The sequence below is a fragment of the Bubalus bubalis genome, chromosome 13 (assembly GCF_019923935.1).
Source record: "Bubalus bubalis isolate 160015118507 breed Murrah chromosome 13, NDDB_SH_1, whole genome shotgun sequence".
Lineage (NCBI taxonomy): Eukaryota > Metazoa > Chordata > Mammalia > Artiodactyla > Bovidae > Bubalus > Bubalus bubalis.
This window is the reverse complement of record NC_059169.1, coordinates 85,138,042-85,159,536: the sequence shown is the minus strand read 5'-3', so window position 1 is coordinate 85,159,536 and position 21,495 is coordinate 85,138,042.

Here is a 21,495-nt window from a genome sequence, read left to right as displayed (position 1 = left end):
CCTATGTGGTTAATCTACATAACTGGGTACAAATGGCTCAGAACAAAGTCAACCATGACTTCCACTGAAACTAACTGAGGATTATTTTAGAAAATGAAGTAATTGCTTTATATAGAAGTCTTCAATTGTTTCTGATATAAAGTTAAAATGTATCAATACCTACCACTGAATTAAGATTTTGAGGTGTTAGATATTTTATCTAAAAAATTTCCTTATTTTTCCATTTACTGAACACATACAAGAAAAAATATATAGTAAATAAATGTTCAAATTTCCAGTACCCTCAGAATTCTGCAAGTTAGCACTTAATTTTTACATTTTTCTTAATTTATTTTAAATTTAAAAAGAACCCAACATTTATTTTCTTTAAAAAAAATCAGTAAGAATTTATTCTACATTAAAATCCATTTTATTAACCCCAATTCCAGTGCTATAGCCACACATTCCAACACATGGACTTAAACAATATTTTTTCCCTCAGTTTCTGTGGCTGACTTATTATCTAAACTTTAAACAAAGGAGGACATTGCCACTCTGTGTTGCTTTTGCTGAACTCAAACCCAAAGGGTTATACTGAGTAGCATAGCTGATTTGTTTAAATAGAAAGTATATTATGCATCCAGAAAGCATCATAAGTATCATTAGAAAATTTAAGAGAATACATTTTTCTTACTGAGATGAGTTTCACCCACCAGACTGAATGTACTGTCAAGGTTAAATCTTTTATTTTTAATGATTCCAATTATTTTGAATACCAAATGTTTAATTACCTAAAGGAGGAAATTAATAAGCTTCATTCAACAAATCAAAAATCCCCATCAGTTTCTGCAGCATGCAAATCTTTCTTTGTGTTATAAATGAGCACTCTCCATAGACTACTTTTTTTTACCTCCTTTCATTTTTAACCTAAAGTGTCAAGAGGATGGACATTGTACATTAAGTCAATGGATTTTCCAATCTAGTTTTGCTTTTTCATTTGAGCTTCATTTGTGTGAGCTCACAAAGAACGTGGGGAATGAATTCACAGTTTATCTCGCTGCACAACGAAAATAGTATTTTATTCTTTTGGAGAGGAATTTTATTTTCCAAATGTCCTTCTTAAACATCATAGGAACTGATTTCTAGGATCTGCTTTGTCACTCACTAGTTCTGAGATGTCTTTCAATCATTTGTAAAAGGGGACTATTCTAATTAAATTCTCTCCTATCTTGAAAGTATTTAATAATATATAATTATTCTAAAGCAAATATATTCTGGATAGAGAGTGATCCTCACGACACACTAAAAGGTCTTGACGAATCCCCCCAAAAGTTGCCCTAAGAATAAAGTCTCGGAAATTCCTGAAATCTGTTTTAATCCTGATTTCCTTACACGTGGAGTTTGTTGTTGCTGTTCCATCACCCAGTCCTGTCCGACTCTTTGAGACCCCATAGACAAGGAACCGTGCCAGGCTTCCCTTTCCCTCACCATCTCCCGGACTTTGTGCAAGTTCATGTTCATTGCATAGGTGATACCGTTCAGCTATCTCCTCCTCTGGCGCCCTCAATCTTTCCCCAGCATCAGGGGCTTTTCTGATTAGTAGTCTGTTCATATCACATGACGAAAATACTAGAGCTTCAGCTTCAGAATCAGTTCTTAGAGTGAATATTCAGGATTGATCTCCTTTAAAATTGACTGGTTGGATCTCATTTCTGTCCAAAGGACTTTCAGGAGTCTTTTCCAGCACCACAGTTTGAAAGCATCAATTCTTTGGCATTCTACCTTTTTTACATTCCAGGTCTCACAACCGTATGTGACCACTGGGAAGACCATAGCCTTGACTATACGGACCTTTGTCAGCAAAGTAACGTCTCTGCTTTTCAACACACTGTCTAGGTTTGTCATCGTCTTCCTGCCAAGAAGCAATCATCTTCTGATTTCATGTCTGAAGTCAACATCCTCAGTGATTTTGGAGTCCAACTAGAGGAAATCTGTCACTACTTCCACCTTTTCCCCTTCCATTTATCATGAAGTAATGGGACCAGATGCCATGAACTTAGTTTTTTTTAATATTATTTTTAACCCAGCACTTTCACTCTCCTCCTTCACCCTCATCAAAAGGCTCTTTAGTTCCTCTTCTCTTTCTGCCATTAGAATGGTACCATCCTCATATCTGAGGTTGGAGATGTTTTTCTCACCTATCTTGATTCCAGTTTGTAACTCATCCAGCCTGGCATTTCTCATGATGTGTTTAGTGTGTAGGTTAAACAAACAGGGTGACAGCAGACAGCCCTGTTGTACTCCTTTCTTGATCTTGAACCAATCAGTTGTTCCATACAGTGTTCTAACTGTTGCATCTTGACCTGCATAAAGGTTTCTCAGGAGACAGGTAAGATGGTCTGGTATTCCCATCTCTTTCTTTAAGAGCTTTCCACAATTTGTCATGATCTACACAGTCAAAGGTTTTAGTGTACTTGATGAAACAGAGATAGATGTTTTTCGGAAGTTCCCTTGCTTTCTCTATAATGCAGCAAAATGTTGGCAATTTGATCTCTAGTTCCTCTTCCTTTTCTAAACCCATCTTGGACATCTGGAAGCTCTTGGTTCACATAATGCAAACCAAGATAAATGGAGTTTATCTTACAATAAAAGTTAAAATGTGTCAAATCATTTATATCTGAGTTCCATTTATATCAAACATGATTTTTTTAACATGATTTTCTTTTTTCATTATTTTACTAGAGAAGATGATTTCAACCTTAAAGAGTACCTTGCTAGGTAGAAAAAAGAAAAAAGTAAAAATAAGATTAGACTACAGATAGGAAAAAGAGCTCTTGTACAATTTTGGCACAAACATATTTCTCAATTAACATTTCTTAGCATTTGTTTTTCAAGATACAAGACAGACATTAGAATACAACAGAATACATTATGATATATCATGTTTAGAAATTTAACTAAAAATTAAACCTATAAATATTGTTTCTCAATTTCTTCCTATGATAGTTAGCTGTGGTTTTCAATGTATTGTTTTATTCTCCATGAACCACAAAGAATAGTATATGCCCCAAAGCATAAGGTTCACTTCCCTCTGTCTTTATCTATGCTTTGCATACAACAAATGTTATTAAGAGTCATAAAATTATATAGCCATGGTCTCAGGCTCAGTGACCTCCCATGAAAGTGAATTCAACAGATTGCCTTTATGGAGCATAGAACAATTTTTTTTTTCCTTCAAATTTGCAAGAGTTAGCCTTCTATTTGAACTAATCTGTTGTGGTTAAATTCAAATCTGTATATTGGCACTTAGTCTAGATAATAGAAAAATCAGCAGTCATGCTATATAATTCTGAGAACAGAATTTGATTCAGAGGTAATCAGAAATGATTTGCTGAATGATAGAAAAAAAGTATCTTATTATTTATAAAAAATTAGAAATGTTGGATGCAGATATGCTAAATTGAATCTTTTCTTTCTTATCTAGGCACCTGTGTTTCTCACAATATGAAAAAAATGAGTATTATTTTTCTTTTCATACCACTTTTGTGACCTGAATAAGAAAAGATATTCAATGGGGAAACTCCTAGTCAAACACTCATCTCTTAATAGACTGCCTTCCAGTACTTGAGGCTTTGGTGTACTAGCAGGTATTTAGTTGGGAAAGAGAGAGAGTAAGTGATGTTTAATAAACTCTATGCAACTGTGCAAATTGAAAAAGACCTGAAGGGAATGTTAGTCATCCTCTCTGAATTGCACCTAGATCAGTAGAACTCACTACTGAGACATGAATGTTTGTGAGCTGTGTCACAGGAACTATACCACAAACAATATACAACTGAAGTGTGAGAATGTTAATTTAAATAAAATGACCGCAAATTCATTCTTGATTATCCCTATGGTATTTTCTTCACTTGCTCTTAGAAACACCAGGTCCTGAGCTAGAGGAAATAGAGAAACTTGGATTCTGTGAATTAAAAAAAAAACTCTTCTATATTATTATGTCATTACTGAATATTTGCAATTAACTTCTTTTTAAACATTTAAAGTCCAGTAGAGTTTGGTTTGCATATGAATTAGAACTATGCCAAACAATCTTCTCATCACTACAGCAAGAAGTGTCCTCACTATACGGATTGCTAAACTGATATGATGCCCAAAACTGTCACATTAATCTCTCACCTTCATTTAGTTTTCCCACAACTATATTCTGAATCTGTGAAGTAAACAGTCATTGGCGATGGGCCCTCTGCTTGCACTTTTATCAAGATTTTTGAAATAGGGTTAAAGATATTAGATGAGATTGGTATATGAATCATTGTAACAGAGAAAATGAGAGTCCCCTGGCAATTCTTCTCCTGGATGTCTGATCCACAGCAGTTAGAGAAGGAGGTTGTGCATAATCCATAGAGCTGCTGGTTATAACAATATCAATAACATTTAACAGTAATAGAATAACGGTTCCCAGTGTCAGTCATTTTTTCTGACATTACTCATGGAGATTGAAAAAGATGAACAAAGAGTATCTTCAATTTCTCTTCTGAAGGATCTTTTTTGCCAACTTGAAGGCATTAGATCAACATTATGTGGGCTATTTAGAAGAAAGTTGATTAAAATTCAAACATATTGACTCCATAAGAGTAGAAAGCTATAAAGTGTACATTAATCTCATTATAACTATTATCTAGATTACTGATAAAAATATTCATCAAAGATAATCTCAAGCACTTATATCACCTCCCTACAAATTTCCTTATTGGAATATATTTCCAATGCACCTTAATATGGTTAAACTCACACACAATAAGAGCATAATTTTGAAATTGAATTTAGAATTTCTCTATATCAGGTTTTTCCCGTGATTTTATTTCAAGTAAAACCCAGCAATTAACCATTAAAAATTCGACTCTGTATTTTATTTAGCTGGACTCAAATTCTGTATTTGTAAGTAGCATGTACGCTGCTACTGCTGCTGCTACTAAGTCGCTTCAGTGGTGTCCGACTCTGTGCGACCCCATAGACGGCAGCCCACCAAGGCTCTGCCATCCCTGGGATTCTCCAGGCAAGAACACTGGAGTGGGTTGCTATTTCCTTCTCCAATGTGTGAAAGTGAAAAGTGAAAGTGAAGTCGCTCAGTCGTTTCGGACTCTTCGCGACTCCATGGACTGAAGCCTACCAGGCTCCTCCATCCATGGGATTTTCTAGGCAAGAGAACTGGAGTCACTTGCCATTGCCTTCTCCGACTTGCATCTCTCTAAATATGGTATCAATTCAATAACATTCAATGACATCATACTTCATAGGTGTTACCACATGGAAGTGTTATATCCCAGTAAGATTGATTAATCATTTTGTATAAATATCTCCTCCTGACATGGCAGGAGGAAAGTATTTCTGTAAAACAGCTTTGTTGGATATTTCATCACCTTTGGATACAGCACAAAGTTCATTTCTGAGTCTAGAAGGCATGATAATAAAATTAAATAGTAGAAAACAGATATTTTTACAACTGCAGTCTGTTTACAGGTTTAAGCTGGTTATATTGTTTTGTTACCAGTTGCTAGACGTGAATATAAAATTTGATATTGAGTTTCCTAGCTGTCAAAGAGAAAAAAAAACAAAGGAAAAAAGCAAAGGAAGAATAACAATTTGTGAGAAAAAGCAATGACTTTCTCTTCTTCTCTCCCAGAAGGATATGTATATAGAGGATTTTGATTGCCATCATTGTCAAAAGCCTTTTTTTTTAACATCCTTAGATAAACCCAAAGGCTTACCGTTGCAACTCAACTTAGAGAAAGTGATCTGTGAGGGGCTAAATTGATATGATATGATCGTATCTATCAATCGTGACTATTTGGCTAGTCTTTTTTTTTTTTTTTTTTTAAGCATCAATTTTATTTAATTTATTTTTAATTAATTAACTAATTAATTTTTGAGGCTAATTACTTTACAATATTGTATTGGTTTTGCCATACAATGACAAGAATCCACCAGGGGTGCACATGTGTTCCCCATCTTGAATGCCCGCTCCCACTTCCCTCCCCATCCCATACCTCTGGGTCATCCCAGTGCACCAGCCCTGAGCACCCTGTATCAAGATTTGAACCTGGACTGGGAATCTGTTTCATATATGATAATACACATGTTTCAATGCCATTCTCCCAAACCATCCCACCCTCGCCCTCTCCCACAAAGTCAAAAAAACTGTTCTATACATCTGCGTCTCTTTTGCTGTCTCACATACAGGGTTATTGTTACCATCTTTCTAAATTCCATATATATGCGTTAGTATACCGTACTGGTGTTTTTCTTTCTGGCTTACTTCCCTCTGTATAATAGGCTCCAGTTTCATCCACCTCATTAGAACTGATTCAAATGTATTATTTTTAATGGCTGAGTAATACTCCATTGTGTATATGTACTACAGCTTTCTTATCCATTCGTCTGCTGATGGACATCTAGGTTGCTTCCATGTCCTGGCTATTATAAACAGTGCTGTGATGAACATTGGGGTACATGTGTCTCTTTCAATTCTGTTTCCCTCGGTGTGTATATCCACCAGTGGGATTGCTGGGTCATATGGCAGTTCTATTTCCAGTTTTTTCAAGAATCTCCACACTGTTCTCCATAGTGTCTGTACTAGTTTGCATTCCCACTCAGTGTAAGAGGGTTCCCTTTTCTCCACACCCTCTCCAGCATTTATTGCTTGTAGACTTTTGGATTGCAGCCATTCTGACTGGCATGAAATGGTACCTCATTTTGGTTTTTATTTGCATTTCTCTAATAATGAGTGATGTTGATCATCTTTTCAAGTGTTTGTTAGCCATCTGTATGTCTTCTTTGGAGAAATGTCTATTTAGTTCTTTGGCCCACTTTTTGATTGGGTCATTTATTTTTCTGGAATTGAGCTGCAGGAGTTGCTTGTATATTTTTGAGATTAGTTGTTTGCCAGTTGCTTTATTTGCTATTATTTTCTCCCATTCTGAAGGCTGTCTTTTCACCTTGCTTATAGTTTCCTTTGTTGTTCAGAAGCTTTTAATTTTAATTAGGTCCCATTTGTTTATTTTTGCTTTTATTTCCAATATTCTAGGAGTGGGGTCATAGAGGATCCTGCTTTGATTTATGTCGGAGACTGTTTTGCCTATGTTCTCCTCTAGGCGTTTTATAGTGTATATCTTTAATCCATTTTGAGTTTATTTTTGTGTATGGTGTTAGAGAGTGTTCTAGTTTCATTTTTTTTACAAGTCATTGAGCAGTTTTCCCAGCACCACTTATTAAAGAGATTGTCTTTGCTCCATTGTATATTCTTGCCTCCTTTGTCAAAGAAAAGGTGTCCATAGATGCATGGATTCATCTCTGGTCTTTCTATTTTGTTCCATTGATCTATATTTCTGTCTTTGTACCAGTACCATACTGTCTTGATGATATGGTTTTGTAGTAGGGCCTGAAGTCAGGCAGGTTGATTCCTCCAGTTCCATTCTTCTTTCTCAAGATTGCTTTGTCTAGTCGAGGTTTTTTTTGTATTTCCATACAAATTGTGAAATTATTTGTTCTAGTTCTGTGAAAAATACCATTGGTAGCTTGATAGGGATTGCATTGAATCTATAGATTGCTTTGGGTAGTATACTCATTTCCAGTATATTGATTCTTCTGATCCGTGAACACGGTATATTTCTCCATCTATTTGTGTCCTCTTTGATTTCTTTCACCAGTGTTTTATAGTTTTCTATATATAGGTCTTTTGGTTCTTTAGGTAGATATATTCCTAAGTATTGTATTATTTTCTTTGCAATGGTGAATGGAATTGTTTCCTTAATTTCTTTTTCTGTTTTCTCATTGTTAGTGTATAGGAATGCAGGTGATTTTTATGTGTTGATTTTATATCCTGCAACTTTACTATATTCATTAATCAGCTCTAGTAATTTTTCTGGTAGAGTCTTGAGGGTTTTCTATGTATAGGATCATGTCATCTGCAAACAGTGAGAATTTTACTTCTTCTTTTCCAATCTGGATTATTTTATTTCTTTTTCTTCTCTGATTGCTGTGGCCAAAACTTCCAAAACTATGTTGAATACTAGTGGTGAGAGTGGGCACCCTTGTCTTGTTCCTGACTTTAGGGGAAATGCTTTCAATTTTTCACCATTCAGATAATGTTTGCTGTGGGTTTGTCATATATAGCTTTTATTATGTTGAGGTATGTTCCTTTTATTCCTGCTTTCTGGAGGGTTTTAATCATAAATGGATGTTGAATTTTTCAAAGGCTTTCTCTGGATCTATTGAGATAATCATATGGTTTTTATTTTCAATTTGTTAATGTGGGGTATTATGTTGATTGATTTATGAATATTGAAGAATCCTTGCATCCCTGGGATAAAGCCCACTTGGTCATGATACATGATCTTTTTAATGTGTTGTTGGATTCTGTTTGCTAGAATTTTGTTAAGGATTTTTGCATCTATGTTCATCAGTGATATTGGCCTGCAGTTTTCTTTTTTTGTGGCATTTTTTTCAGGTTTTGGTATTAGAGTGATGGTGGCCTCCTAGAATGAGTTTGGAAGTTTACCTTCCTCTGCAATTTTCTGGAAGAGTTTGAGTAGGATAGGTGTTAGTTCTTCTCTAAATTTTTGGTAGAATTCAGCTGTAAAGCCATCTGGTCCTGGGCTTTTGTTTGCTGGAAGATTTCTGATTACAGTTTCAATTTCCATGCCTACGATGGGTCTATTAAGATGTTATATTTCTTCCTGGTCCAGTTTTGGAAAGTTGTACTTTTCTAAGAATTTGTCCATTTCTTCCAAGTTGTCCATTTTTTGGCATATTGTTGCTAATAGTAGTCTCATGATTCTTTGTATTTCTGTGTTGTCTGTTGTGAGCTCTCCATTTTCATTTCTAATTTTGTTGATTCGATTTTTCTCCCTTTGTTTCTTTATGAGTCTGGCTAATGGTATGTCAATTTTATTTAACTTCTTAAAGAACTAGCTTTTGGCTTTGTTGATTTTTGCTGTGGTCTCTTTTGTTTCTTTTCCATTTATTTCTGCCCTAATTTTTAGGATTTCTTTCCTTCTACTAACCTTGGGGTTCTTCATTTCTTCCTTTTCTAGCTGCTTTAGGTATAGAGTTAGGTTATTTATTTGACCTTTTTCTTGTTTTTTTTTTTGTGGTAAGCCTGTATGGCTATGAACCTTCCCCTTAGCACTGCTTTTACAGTGTCCCATAGGTTTTGGGTTGTTGTGTTTTCATTTTCATTCATTTCTATGCATATCTTGATTTCTTCTGTGATTTGTCGGTTATTCAGCAGCGTGTTATTCAGCTTCCATATGTTGGCATTTTTATTAGTTTTTCTCCTGTACTTGACATCTAATCTTACTGCATTGTGGTCAGAAAAGATGCCTGGAATGATTTCAATTTTTTTGAATTTACCAAGGCTAGATTTATGGCCCAGGATGTGATCTATCCTGGAGGTTCCTTGTGTACTTGAGAAAAAGGTGAAATTCATTGTATTGGGGTGAAATGTCCTAGAGATATCATTAGGTCTAGCTGGTCCATTGTATCATTTAAAGTTTGTGTTTCCTTGTTAATTTGCTGTTTAGTTGATCTATCCACAGGTTTGAGTGGGATATTAAAGTTTCCCACTAATATTGTGTTATTGCTAATTTTCCCTTTCATACTTCTTAGCATTTGTCTTACATATTGTGGTGCTCCTATGTTGGGTTCATATATATTGATAATTGTTATATCTTCTTCTTGAATTGATCCTTTGATCATTATGCAGTGTCCTTCTTTGTCTCTTTTCACAGCCTTTGTTTTAAAGTTTATTTTATCGGATATGAGTATTGCTACTCTTGCTTTCTTTTGGTCTCTATTTGTGTGGAATATTTTTTTACAGTCCTTCACTTTCAGTCTGTATGTGTCCCCTGTTTTGAGGTGGGTCTCTTGTAGACAACATATATATGGGTCTTGTTTTTGTATCCATTCAGCCAGTCTTTGTCTTTTGGTTGGGGCATTCAGCCCATTTATGTTTAAGGTAATTATTAATAAGTGTGATCTCGTTGCCATTTACTTTATTGTTTTGGGTTCGATTTTATACACCCTTTTTGTGTTTCCTGTCTAGAGAAGATCCTTCAGCATTTGTTGGAGAGCTGGTTTGGTGGTGCTGAATTCTCTCAGCTTTTGCTTGTCTGTAAGCTTTTGATTTCTCCTTCATATTTGAATGAGATCCTTGCTGGGTACAGTAATCTGGGCTATAGGTTATTTTCTTTCATCACTTTAAGTATGTCCTGCCCTTCCCTCCTGGCCTGAAGAGTTTCTATTGAAAGATCAGCTGTTATCCTTATGGGAATCCCCTTATGTGTTATTTGTTGTTTTTCCCATGCTGCTTTTAATATTTGTTCTTTGTCAATTTGATTAATATGTGTCTTGGGGTGTTTTGCCTTGGGTTTATCCTGTTTGGGACTTTCTGGGTTTCTTGGACTTGGGTGACTATTTCCTTCCCCATTTTAGGGAAGTTTTCAACTATTATCTCCTCAAGGATTTTCTCATGGCCTTTCTTTCTGTCTTCTTCTTCTGGGACTCCTATGATTCAAATGTTGGGGCATTTAACATTGTCCCAGAGGTCTCTGAGATTGATCTCATTTCTTTTAATTCTTTTTTCCTTTTTCCTCTCTGTTTCATTTATTTCTAGCATTCTGTCTTCTACTTCACTAATCCTATCTTCTGCTTCCATTATTCTACTGTTGTTTCCTTCCAGAGTGTTTTTGATCTCATTTATTGAATTATTCATTATATATTGACTCTTTTTTATTTCTTCTAGGTCCTTGTTAAACATTTCTTGCATCTTTTTGATCCTTTTTTCCAGGCTATTTATCTGTAACTCAATTTTGTTTTCAAGATTTTGGATCATTTTCACTGTCATTATTTGGAATTCTTTATCAGGTAGATTCGCTATCTCTTCATCTTTTGTTGGGTTTGGTGGGCCTTTATCCTTTTCCTTTACCTGCTGAGTATTTCTCTGCCTTTTCATCTTGTTTATATTGCTGTGTTTGGGGTGGCCTTTCCGTATTCTGGCAGTTTGTGGTTCCTTTTTATTGTGGAGGTTCATCGCCATGGGTGGGTTTGGACGTGTGGCTTGTCAAGGTTTACTGGTTAGGGAAGCTTGTGTCGGTGTTCTGGTGGGTGGAGCTGGATTTCTTCTCTCTAGAGTGCACTAATGTGTCCAGTAATGAGTTCTGAGATGTCAGTGGGTTTGGAGTGACTTTGGGCAGCCTGTATATTGAAGCTCAGGACTACGTTCCTGTGTTGTTGGAGAATTTGCATGGTATATCTTTCTCTGGAACTTGTTGGCCCTCGTGTGGTGCTTGGTTTCAGTGTATGGAGGCATTTGATGAGCTCCTATCGATTCATGTTCCCTGGAGTCAGGAGTTCTCTGGTGTTCTTAGGATTTGGACTTAAGCCTCCTGCCTCTGGTTTTCAGTCTTATTCTTACAGTAGCCTCAAGACTTCTCCATCTATACAGCACCAATGATAAACCATCTAGGTTAATATGGAAAATTTCTCCACAGTGAGGGACACCTGGAGAGGTACACAGAGTTACATGAAGAAGAGAAAAGGGAGGAGGGATATAGAGGTGACTAGGAGGAGAAGAGGGGGAATCAAAAAGGGACAGAGAAAGCTAGCCAGTAATCACTTCCCTATGTGCTCGCCACAGTCTGGATTCCTCAGAGATGTTCACAGAGTTAAACAGAGAAAAGAAGAGGGAGGAAGGAGACAGAGGTGTCCAGGGGGAGAAAAGGGGGAATCAAAAGGAGAGAGACAGATGCAGCCAGTTATCAGTTCCTAATTGTTCTCCACAGGCCAGAACACACAAAGAGATTCACAGAGTTGGGTAGAGAAGAGAAGGGGGAGGGAGGAGATAGAGGCGACCTGGTGGAGAAAAAGGAGAATCCAAAGTGGGAGAGAGCCAGTCAAGCCAGTAATCTTGCTCCCAAGTAAAAATGGGTACTGAAGATTGGGTTCTTAAAGGTACAAAGTTGATAACAAATATCAGAAAGCAAAGATTAAAAATCTAGAGTAGAGGTTAAAGTCTCAAAAATACAATATTAAAGAAAAAAAAGTCACAAAAATTATATATATGTATATATATGAAGTTTGCTTTAAAAATAGTCTTTTTTTTTTTTTGCAAAGTATTAGGTTATAAAAATGAAAATTAAAGGGGTAATAGAGGACTTAAAATTAAAAAAAATTAACTAAAAAATGATAATAGTAAAAATATATCTAGGACTTTCTCTGGTGTTGTTGTGGGCAGTGTGGGCTCAGTTCATTTTCAGATAGTTCCTTGATCTGGCTTATACTTCTCTAGATCTATAGGCCCCTTCCCATGTAGTCAGTGCTAACTACAGGGTTTTAATCTGTTGTACCTGTCATTTCCAAAGTGGTTCCCTCTGTTTTATTTTAGCTTCTTCTGTTTGCTGTCCTCTTCAGTGTCTAATTTCTGCCCTGACACAAGAGGGGCGGTGATGGTCACCTTTTTGTAGGCTTACTTGTTCAGTTGTGCTGTGGGGAGGGAGGAACACTGCAAACAAATATCACTGGTGTCTGTGGGGAGTGCTCCGTGTGTCTCGGCCACACTGGGTTTGCCCCCACTCACGGCATGTGTGCTTTCCCAGGCTACACTTCTCAGGTCTGGGTTGCTCTGCAGGAACTGTCTGAGGCAGGCCCTGGGTTGCATGCACTTCCACGGTCTAAGCAGCTCAGGTTCAGGTTTTCAGGTACTCCACAAAGGCGCAGATTCAGTTGGTTCCAGTATTTTGTGCCCTTCCCCGTTCCGAGCAGTTCAAGTGACAGGTGCTTGGCGAGTGCAGTCCCCCCCAGTTGGGGCTGCGACTTATCACCTCCCCCATCCTTGCCACTCAGTTTTCTGGGTGTACAACAGGCAAATCTTCTTAGGTGTGCTGTGTGTCTCTTCTGGGGAGCTGATCTCTGGTTGCGACCCTCCCGACAGATATCGACCATCCGGAATCCAAAGGAGTCTTGGTTACCAATGAAGTCTGCTTGCAGTTTGGTAGATAATGCCTCTCTGGGGCCGTGATTGCCCCCTTCCAGCTCTGGCTGCCCTCACCTGCCTGTCTCTGGCAGAGGATGGGCCGGTATGCAGTCGGCTAGCTCTGCTCAGTCCTTTGTTCTGTGAGTGGGCCTGGTGGTGTCTTCGGTTAGAGCTCTTCACGGGATAGCTATCCCACCATCTGGGTTGCTCTCTCTAGTTAGTTCCTTCAAATTGCCCTTAGGGCATTCAGCCCTGGTCCTTACTCTAAGCAATGCAGCCCCCGCCTCCCTGCCCAGCCCCTGCTTGCTAGTGGTGGATGCAGGCGTCTGTGCTGTTTCTCTGCTGGGAGTTGCCTTTAGGCACGTAATCTGTGGATTTTAATTATTTATTTATTTTTCCTCCTGGTTATTGTTGCCATCTGAGGTTCCAGAGCTTGCCACAGACTCGCCAGTGAGAGTGTTCCCTGGTTTTTGGAAACTTCTCTCTTTTTTAAGACTCCCTTCCCAGGACGGATCTCGGTCCCTACCTCTTTTGCCTCTCTTTTTATCTTTTATGTTTTTTCCTACCTCCTTTTAAAGGCAATTGACTGCCTTTCTGGGTGCCTGATGTCCTCTGCCAGCATTCAAAAGTTGTTTTGTGGAATTTACTCGTTCAAATGTCCTTTTGATGAATTTGCAGGGGGAGAAAGTGGTCTCCCCATCCTATTCCTCTTCCATCTTAGGACTACACCCCGCCCTATTTAGCTTGTCTTTTAAATTATACATTTAAGATATAATTTTTTTTTTCAGTTACATTCAAAGGGAACCAATAGCAGATTAAAAATGATTCTTTAACCAGGCCAGAAAAGTTGACTCCATCATTTGTTAGGATCAAATCCATGAGCATTGGATGTCAGATAAGAAGAAAAAGGTAGAAAAGATTAATAAATTTAGTGGAGGAAGAGGTAAACAGAAGCTAGAGGAAAATGGGGAAAGAAGATGACACTATTTTGAATATAAGAAATGGAATAACCAGATAAGAAAGAAAGAATAAAAAAAAATCACAAAAATCAAAAACAAAAAGACAAATTCTAGAGAGTTAAGGAAAGAATGTGAAATAGTCTTGTTTTAGGTAAGTTACTTTGTATTGAGTGCCATTTATAAAGTTAACGCAAGAAGCTGGAGGGGCAGACTAAATTTGGCAGCCAAAATTAATGCTGATTAGTCATTTTGTATGAAAATCTCTGCCTTATGTGGCAGGAGATAAAATCTATACAAAACAACTAAATTGGATATTTCATCAGACAGCTCTGTTTAGTGATTATCTCATTCTTCTTAGAACTGCCCATGGATATTTCATTAAGTCTCAAAATAGTTGCTTTCTGTTGGGTTCTTATTGTCAGAAGTCATAAATGCTATTTTTGATGCCATTATATTATCTTTCCAATTACCAGGAAGAAATAAAAACAAATGAAAAATGATAATTTGCCACTTGTGGACCATTAAACACAGACTAAACTGCATTCTGCAGTTTAGGACAGCAGCTGAGGCCATTATGGACTAGTTTTCTTTTATAAAATTGCCTTTTCTTTCTCACAGGCTTTGTGATACAGGTCATTCTACTTTTCTTGATTTTATTTTTTAGTAAAACCAGCCTATTATTTACTAATATCCCTTGTATTTCTCACTGTCATTTATTTTTACATCCCTCAGAATGTAAAATTTTTGAAGTTGAAAATGTTATATAATTATTTACTTAAAAAATCTAGTTTTTTCAATTTAATGCTACTTATTTATTTTGCCTTTTTCAGTGTGATAGTTCAGTAAATGTATTTTCCAAGGCCTACCTTGTGCCAGGAACTGTGGATATAAGAAGTGGACATGTCACAATCTCTCCCATTGAGCAATTTATTTAGCAGGAAATGTGAACAAGTGAAATATAGTTTCTGAGACACAGGACCAGCCCTTGGGTTGAATTGTGACACAGGCTTTATTTAGGGCTAGAATAGTGCCTGGAGATGATATAGTTCTCTATGTAAATGAGAAACCTAGGGAGTGCAGAAGTTAAGTGATTTGCTGGAAACTATATAAGGTGTTTGTAAGTTTCTAATTATTAAGAATAGAACAAATAATCTTCCCCATTCCACCAAGATTTTAGTTCCCTGGCCATGGATTGAGCTGGTTTCCCCTGCAGTGGAAACATGGAAATCTAACCACTGAATTTCCAGGGAATTCCAAGAGTAAGATAAATTATTTTTTTACCACAAAGTCATTATGCTTTCTACAACAACATACAACAATTTGATTAAAACTTTGAAGAATCAAATAACCTTCTAGGATTCTAGCTCACACTCAGTTTCTTCTTCTTCTTTTTTTTTTTTTTTTTTTTTTGTTCTGTTTCTCCCACCTCCATCTCTCTTACTTCCATCTAAATATTTTCCTATATAATTGGTTAGTTAGTTAGTCATTAAAGAAAATATTAGGAGGGGGAACTTTAAAAATCTGTAAAACACCAAAGAGTTATCTTGAAAAGTCAACTGATCCTTAAGATTACGTCTTGATGGCTTAAGTTTAAATGAATCAGAAGAGTAAAGGTGAAGGACCAGATTGGCATTCCCTTCTGCAACTGCTTTATTTTATCAGTGCACAGAGCTCCAACTAATTGCAATAAGAACTCCATGTTCTGAAGCAATGAATAGGGTGAAAGATGCATATTAATTTTGCACAGGATTTCCCCAAGTTACATTTGTGTGTGTGTGTGTGTGTGTGTGTGTGTGTGTGTGTTTTAATTGAAGAGAGAAGTGCTTGGTTAGATAGTTCAAGACAGCTAAAGAACACCAAATGTAGCTGGGATCCCTAATTAATATGTGTTTTACAGAGAGGAACACTTGTAAGTTTGAAAGCATTGGGGAGTTTGATGTTATTTTTAAAATAAAAATTTAATTAAATTATTATTAATTGAGCATACTGAAATTCCAATAAAGGATGCCTGCAAAGTACTCCTCAGGGTATGGAGTAGATCCACAGAGGTGTGGAGAAATATGCGAATTGAGCTGAGTATCTCATTAATTCTCACAACACCCTGTGAAGACGATGGAAAGTATAATGTGTAAGTCCCAACTCACTGCAGTAAAACGACCTTGGAGGGAATGTGAAAACCTTTGATGTCTGGGGACTAAAAGAAGATTAACGTGATTTCTTCTCACCAACCTACTGCCTCTCCCCCTGTTCTGCTGTGTGAATTAGGCAGAATTCTAAGTATGGTGAGTTCCTACACCCTATGGCAGAAGCAGATTTTTTTTTTTTTTCCTGAGGCAGGTAGGAGGTAAGATACACCTTTTTTGTTCTTATCAGAATAAAACATTCAACATAGCATTTATTATTATGTTAAGGCACTAAGTGTACCTTATTGTGGGTATCAAAATTAGTACATCTTCATTCTTCTATGTCTTGCTGTCAATATGTCACACTTGCTATAATTCAAAAAAAAAAAAATACAAAGCACTGAACCTTTTTTTAGTCCTTTCTTATTTAATGTAGTTTTCGTTAAGATGCATGTCATGAATAGGTGAGTTCTCACATAAGATCAATGGCTGCTCAGCCCTAAGCTAGATATCTTGGTGAAGATGGTCTTATTTAATGTAGTTTTCATTAAGATGCATGTCATGAATAGGTGAGTTTTCACATAAGATCAATGGCTGCTCAGCACCAAGCTAGATATCTTGGTGAAGATGGGATACAAAAGAAATTACATTGCCTATAAGGGCTTCCCTGGTGGCTCAAACAGTAAACAACTTGCCTTCAATGCAAGAGACTTGGGTTTGACCCTGGGTGGGGAAGATCCCCTGCAGAAGGAAATGGCTACCCACTACAGTATTCTTGCCTGGAGAATTCCATGGACAGAGGAGCCTGGCAGGCTATACATGGGATTGCAAAGAATCAGGCATGACTAAGCAACTAACACTTACTTATTTAAAGAGCCTCTTGATGAGGGTGAAAGAAGACAGTGAAAAAGTTGGCTTGAAACTCAGTATTAAAAAAAATAAATAAATAAAATCTAAGATCATGGTATCTGGTCCCATCATTTCATGGCAAGTAGAAGGGGAAAAAGTGGAAGCAATGACAGATTTTATTTTCTTGGGCTCAAAAATCACTGTGGACAATGACTACAGCAATGAATTTAAAAGACCCTAGCTCCTTGCAAGGAAAACTGTGACAAACCTAGTAGTGTATTAAAAAGCAGAGATGCAACTTTGCTGACAAAGGTGAATATAGTTGAAGCTATTGTTTTTCCAGTAGTCATGTATAGATATGGGAGTTGTACAATAAAAAAGACTGAGCAATAAAGAATTGATGCTTTCAAATTGTGGTGCTGAAGAAGACTCTAGAGTCACTTGGACTACAAGAAGACCAAACCATTTTGGCGACCTGATGTGAAGTGCTGACTTATTGACAAAGACCTTGATGCTGGGAAAGATTGGAGACAAAAGTAGAAGAGAGTAGCAGAGGATGAGATAGATAGCATTACTGACTCAGTGGACATGAAGTTGAGCAAACTCCAGGAGATAGTGAAGGACAGGGGAGCCTGGAAAGCTACAGTCCATAGAGCCTCGAAAAGTTGAACATGATTTAGTGATTCAACAAGGATAGTTCTCAAATATGCATAAAGTTATCATTTTCCTTTCTTCTGAACTCTAAACTTCTAAAGAGTAGATTCAACCTCCTTTGTGTTTTCAGACTGGTCCCAAACCGGGAAAGGAGTATGTCAAGGTTGTTTATTGTCACCTTGTTTATTTAACTTATATGTAGGGTACATCATAAGAAATGCTGCAGTGGATGAAGTACAAGCTGGAATCGAGAGTGCTGGGAGAAATATCAATAACCTCAGATACACAGATGACACCATCCTTATGGCAGAAAACAAAGAAGAACTAAAGAGGCTCCTCTTGATGAAAGTGAAAGAAGAGGGTGAAAAAGTTGACTTAAAACTCAACATTCAGAAAACTAAGATCATGACATCTGGTCCCATACTTCACAGCAAATAGATGGGGAAACAGTGGAAAGGATGACAGACTTTATTTTTGGGGGGCTCCAAAATCACTGCAGATTGTGACTGCAGCCATGAAATTAAAAGACGCTTGCTCCTTAGAAGAAAAGTTATGACCAACCTAGACAGAGTTTGCCACAAAGGTCAGTCTAGTCAAGGCTATGGTTTTTCCAGTAGTTTTGTATGGATGTGAGAGTTGGACTATAAAGAAAGCTAAGTGCCAAAGAATTGATGCTTTTGGACTGTGGTGTTGGAGAAGACTCTTGAAAGTCCCTTGGACAGTATGCAGATCCACCCAGTACATCCTAAAGGGAATCAGTCCTGAATATCCATTGGAAGGACTGATTCTGAAGCTGAAACTCCAATACTTTGGCCACCTGATGCGAAGAACTGACTCATTGGAAAAGACCCTGGTGAAAGGAAAGATTAAATGCAGGAGGAGAAGGGGATTACGGAGGATGAGATGGTTGTATGGCATCACTGACTCAATGGACATGAGTAAACTTTGGGAGTTGGTGATGGACAGGGAGGCCTGGCGTGCTGTAGTCCATGGGGTCTCAAAGAGTCGGACATGACTGAGTGACTGAACTGAATCGAAATGATTATTTTCTCTGGGAATCTTCCAAACCTATCATGGTGTTTATTGAATGGATAACTGAATATATTTTGTGGATTCTCTCTGTAATATTAATTACTTGTCACAGTAATACATTTTGTGAACTATTTAAAGCAATATATAAAAGGAAATATAAAATATTTTTATTTTATGAACAAATTGCAATTTTGTTTTGTTTTAACTTATTTTTAATTGTAGGATAATTGCTTTTCTATACTGTATCGGTATTTTGTTATACATCAACATGAATCAGGCATAAGCATGCAGAAATCCCATCCTTCCTGAACCCCACCCTCCACCTCTCACCTCATCCCACCCTTCTAGATTGTCACAAAGTATAAAGAATATCTTCAAAAAGCCTGCAACTAACACCATACTTAACAGAAAAAGAGGATTCTTTCCTCTTAAGGTCAGGAAAAAGGATGATCACTGTATCCCCTTTTATTCAACAATGTACTATTGGTTCTAGTCACAACAATTAGGCAATTCTCCTAACCTTTTATTTCGCTTTCTTTCTCTCTCTCTCTTTTTTAATATCTCTTCCAGGATCTTAATATAGGGCACTTTTACTTTGCACAAGTGAAATATTTGTATTTAAAACTTATTTCCTTTATATTAATTCAAAAGAATGGAAGTGGAATATTTGTCTTATACATAACTTACAATTATTTAGTGTGCCTACTTATAATTAATAGAGAGAATTCTGGAGTCATTTGGCCACCTCATGTGAAGAGTTGACTCATTGGAAAACACCCTGATGCTGGGAGGGATTGGGAGCAGGAAGAGAAGGGGACGGCAGAGGATGAGATGGCTGGATGGCATCACCGACTCGATGCATATGAGTTTGGTTGAACTTTGGCAGTCGGTGATGGACAGGGAGGCCTGGCGTGCTGTGATTCATGGGGTCGCAAACAGTCAGACACGACTGAGCGACTGAACTGAACTGACTGATTTTTGGCTTGGCCAAGTAAAGTTCTGTGTGTTTTATCATGAAATAACTGAATAAAATTTTTGCTTTCTGGTTATTTCCTTATTTCTAGGCCAAAAGACATTACTCAGACTTAGTTGCTGTGATTAATAATAATGTTTCAAAATTTTGTTGTTACATTCATAGAAATCTCATGCTCTTTTATTTCTCTCTCTATATATCTTTCATCATTCATTTTACAACACAATTTGTACTTTCTTGGTTTTATCCATTTCCATCTCCAATGATAATATAAAAATACCTTACATGTAATTCAAAATATCTCTCTTGCACTTCAAGTACACCTTTAATTTTACCTTCTTCATCAGGATTTGTAAATTAATAAACTTAGTTCCAAATAAAACTTTCAGTGAAAAAGTTTCTATGTCTGTCTTGAATATGTTAAAGAAGTTAGCTATTTCAAATCAAAACGAGAAAGATTTTGTTAATTATGATATTTATCGTTATTTTTGCTTGGGTTTTATTATTTTTAATGTCAAAAAATACCTACCAACTCTATCTATTGGTATAATGTTGTAACATGTATTTCCTAGATATTTTGACAAGTGTGATATGTGAGAAAAGTGCAGAAAAATGGGGGAGAATATTGTCTCCAGCCAGTGTGATATGATATTGAAGGTTATCTTCACACTGAGGGGTGATTTTTAGAATTTTCTTTGACAGGAAATGTCATAACCTATAGTCCATTCTTATCTGCTTTAATAAAAAAAAAAAGCAATGAATGTCACACCTTTTTGATATGTCTTATAAATTTTAAACATGTCAAAATTGTATACTATTATTCCCATAACATTTCCATGAAATAAGAAAACCATAAATATCAGTATAGGAAACCATATAGAATAATCTGAAGCCTTTACACTTTTATGTTATGTGACATTTTGCAAAATGTAATTTTTCTTTTTTCATGGGCATCATCTTTGGACTTACCTATTCTTGGTCTTTTTTTTTTTTTTTTTTAATTGTCTCATAAAGTGTTTGGTATGATGCTATAAAACTAAAAATAAATAGCAATACTGTTATTGTTATTATAATCAGCATTATTTTATTTTAATAGTTACACTTTTCAAGTTCAGAAAACAAACATCTATCCACATCTATTCATAAATTTTCCAATGTATATTATCTAGACACTTGGTCAAGAAGCTATTTAGTAAAACAGAAGACAAAAAAGGAAAAATCGGTTCTTAAATCTCAGAATGATATCATATTAAAGGTTATCCATGAAGTTAGGAAAAAATTTTTGAGGTTTCCTTGAATAAAAATACCATAATCTGTATGTCACATGAAAGAATATGGAGGCTAAGAAAAGATACATAAGACATAATTTAGTTTAAAAAAAACAGAAAAAGTACTGTATTTTGTAGAGTTTGGGACTGAAATTCAACATAAAACAATTTTTCTTGCATTCTAAATTTAAATGGTTGAATGAATATGACAGTAAAAATATGACACTGCTACTCACGATCTTTTTTAACTCACATCCTAGATTAATGAAAATAAAAACAAAAATAAACAAATGGGACCTAAGTAAACTTAATGAGGGCTTCCCAGGTGGCACAGTTGTAAAGAATCTGCCTGCCAATGCAGGAGATGCAAAAGATGTGGGTTCAATGCCTGAGTCAGGAAGATTCCCTGGAAAAGGAAATGGCAACCCACTCCAGTATTCTTGCCTAGGAAAGCCCATGGACAGAGGAGCCTGGCTGACTACAGTCCATGGAGTCACAAAGTGTCAGACATGACTGAGCACACAACCACAGATTGAGCTCAATATCAAATTAATTAATTAAAAATGGGCATATAACCTAAGTTTAGACATTTCTCTAAAGAAGACATACCAATGGCCAAGAGGTA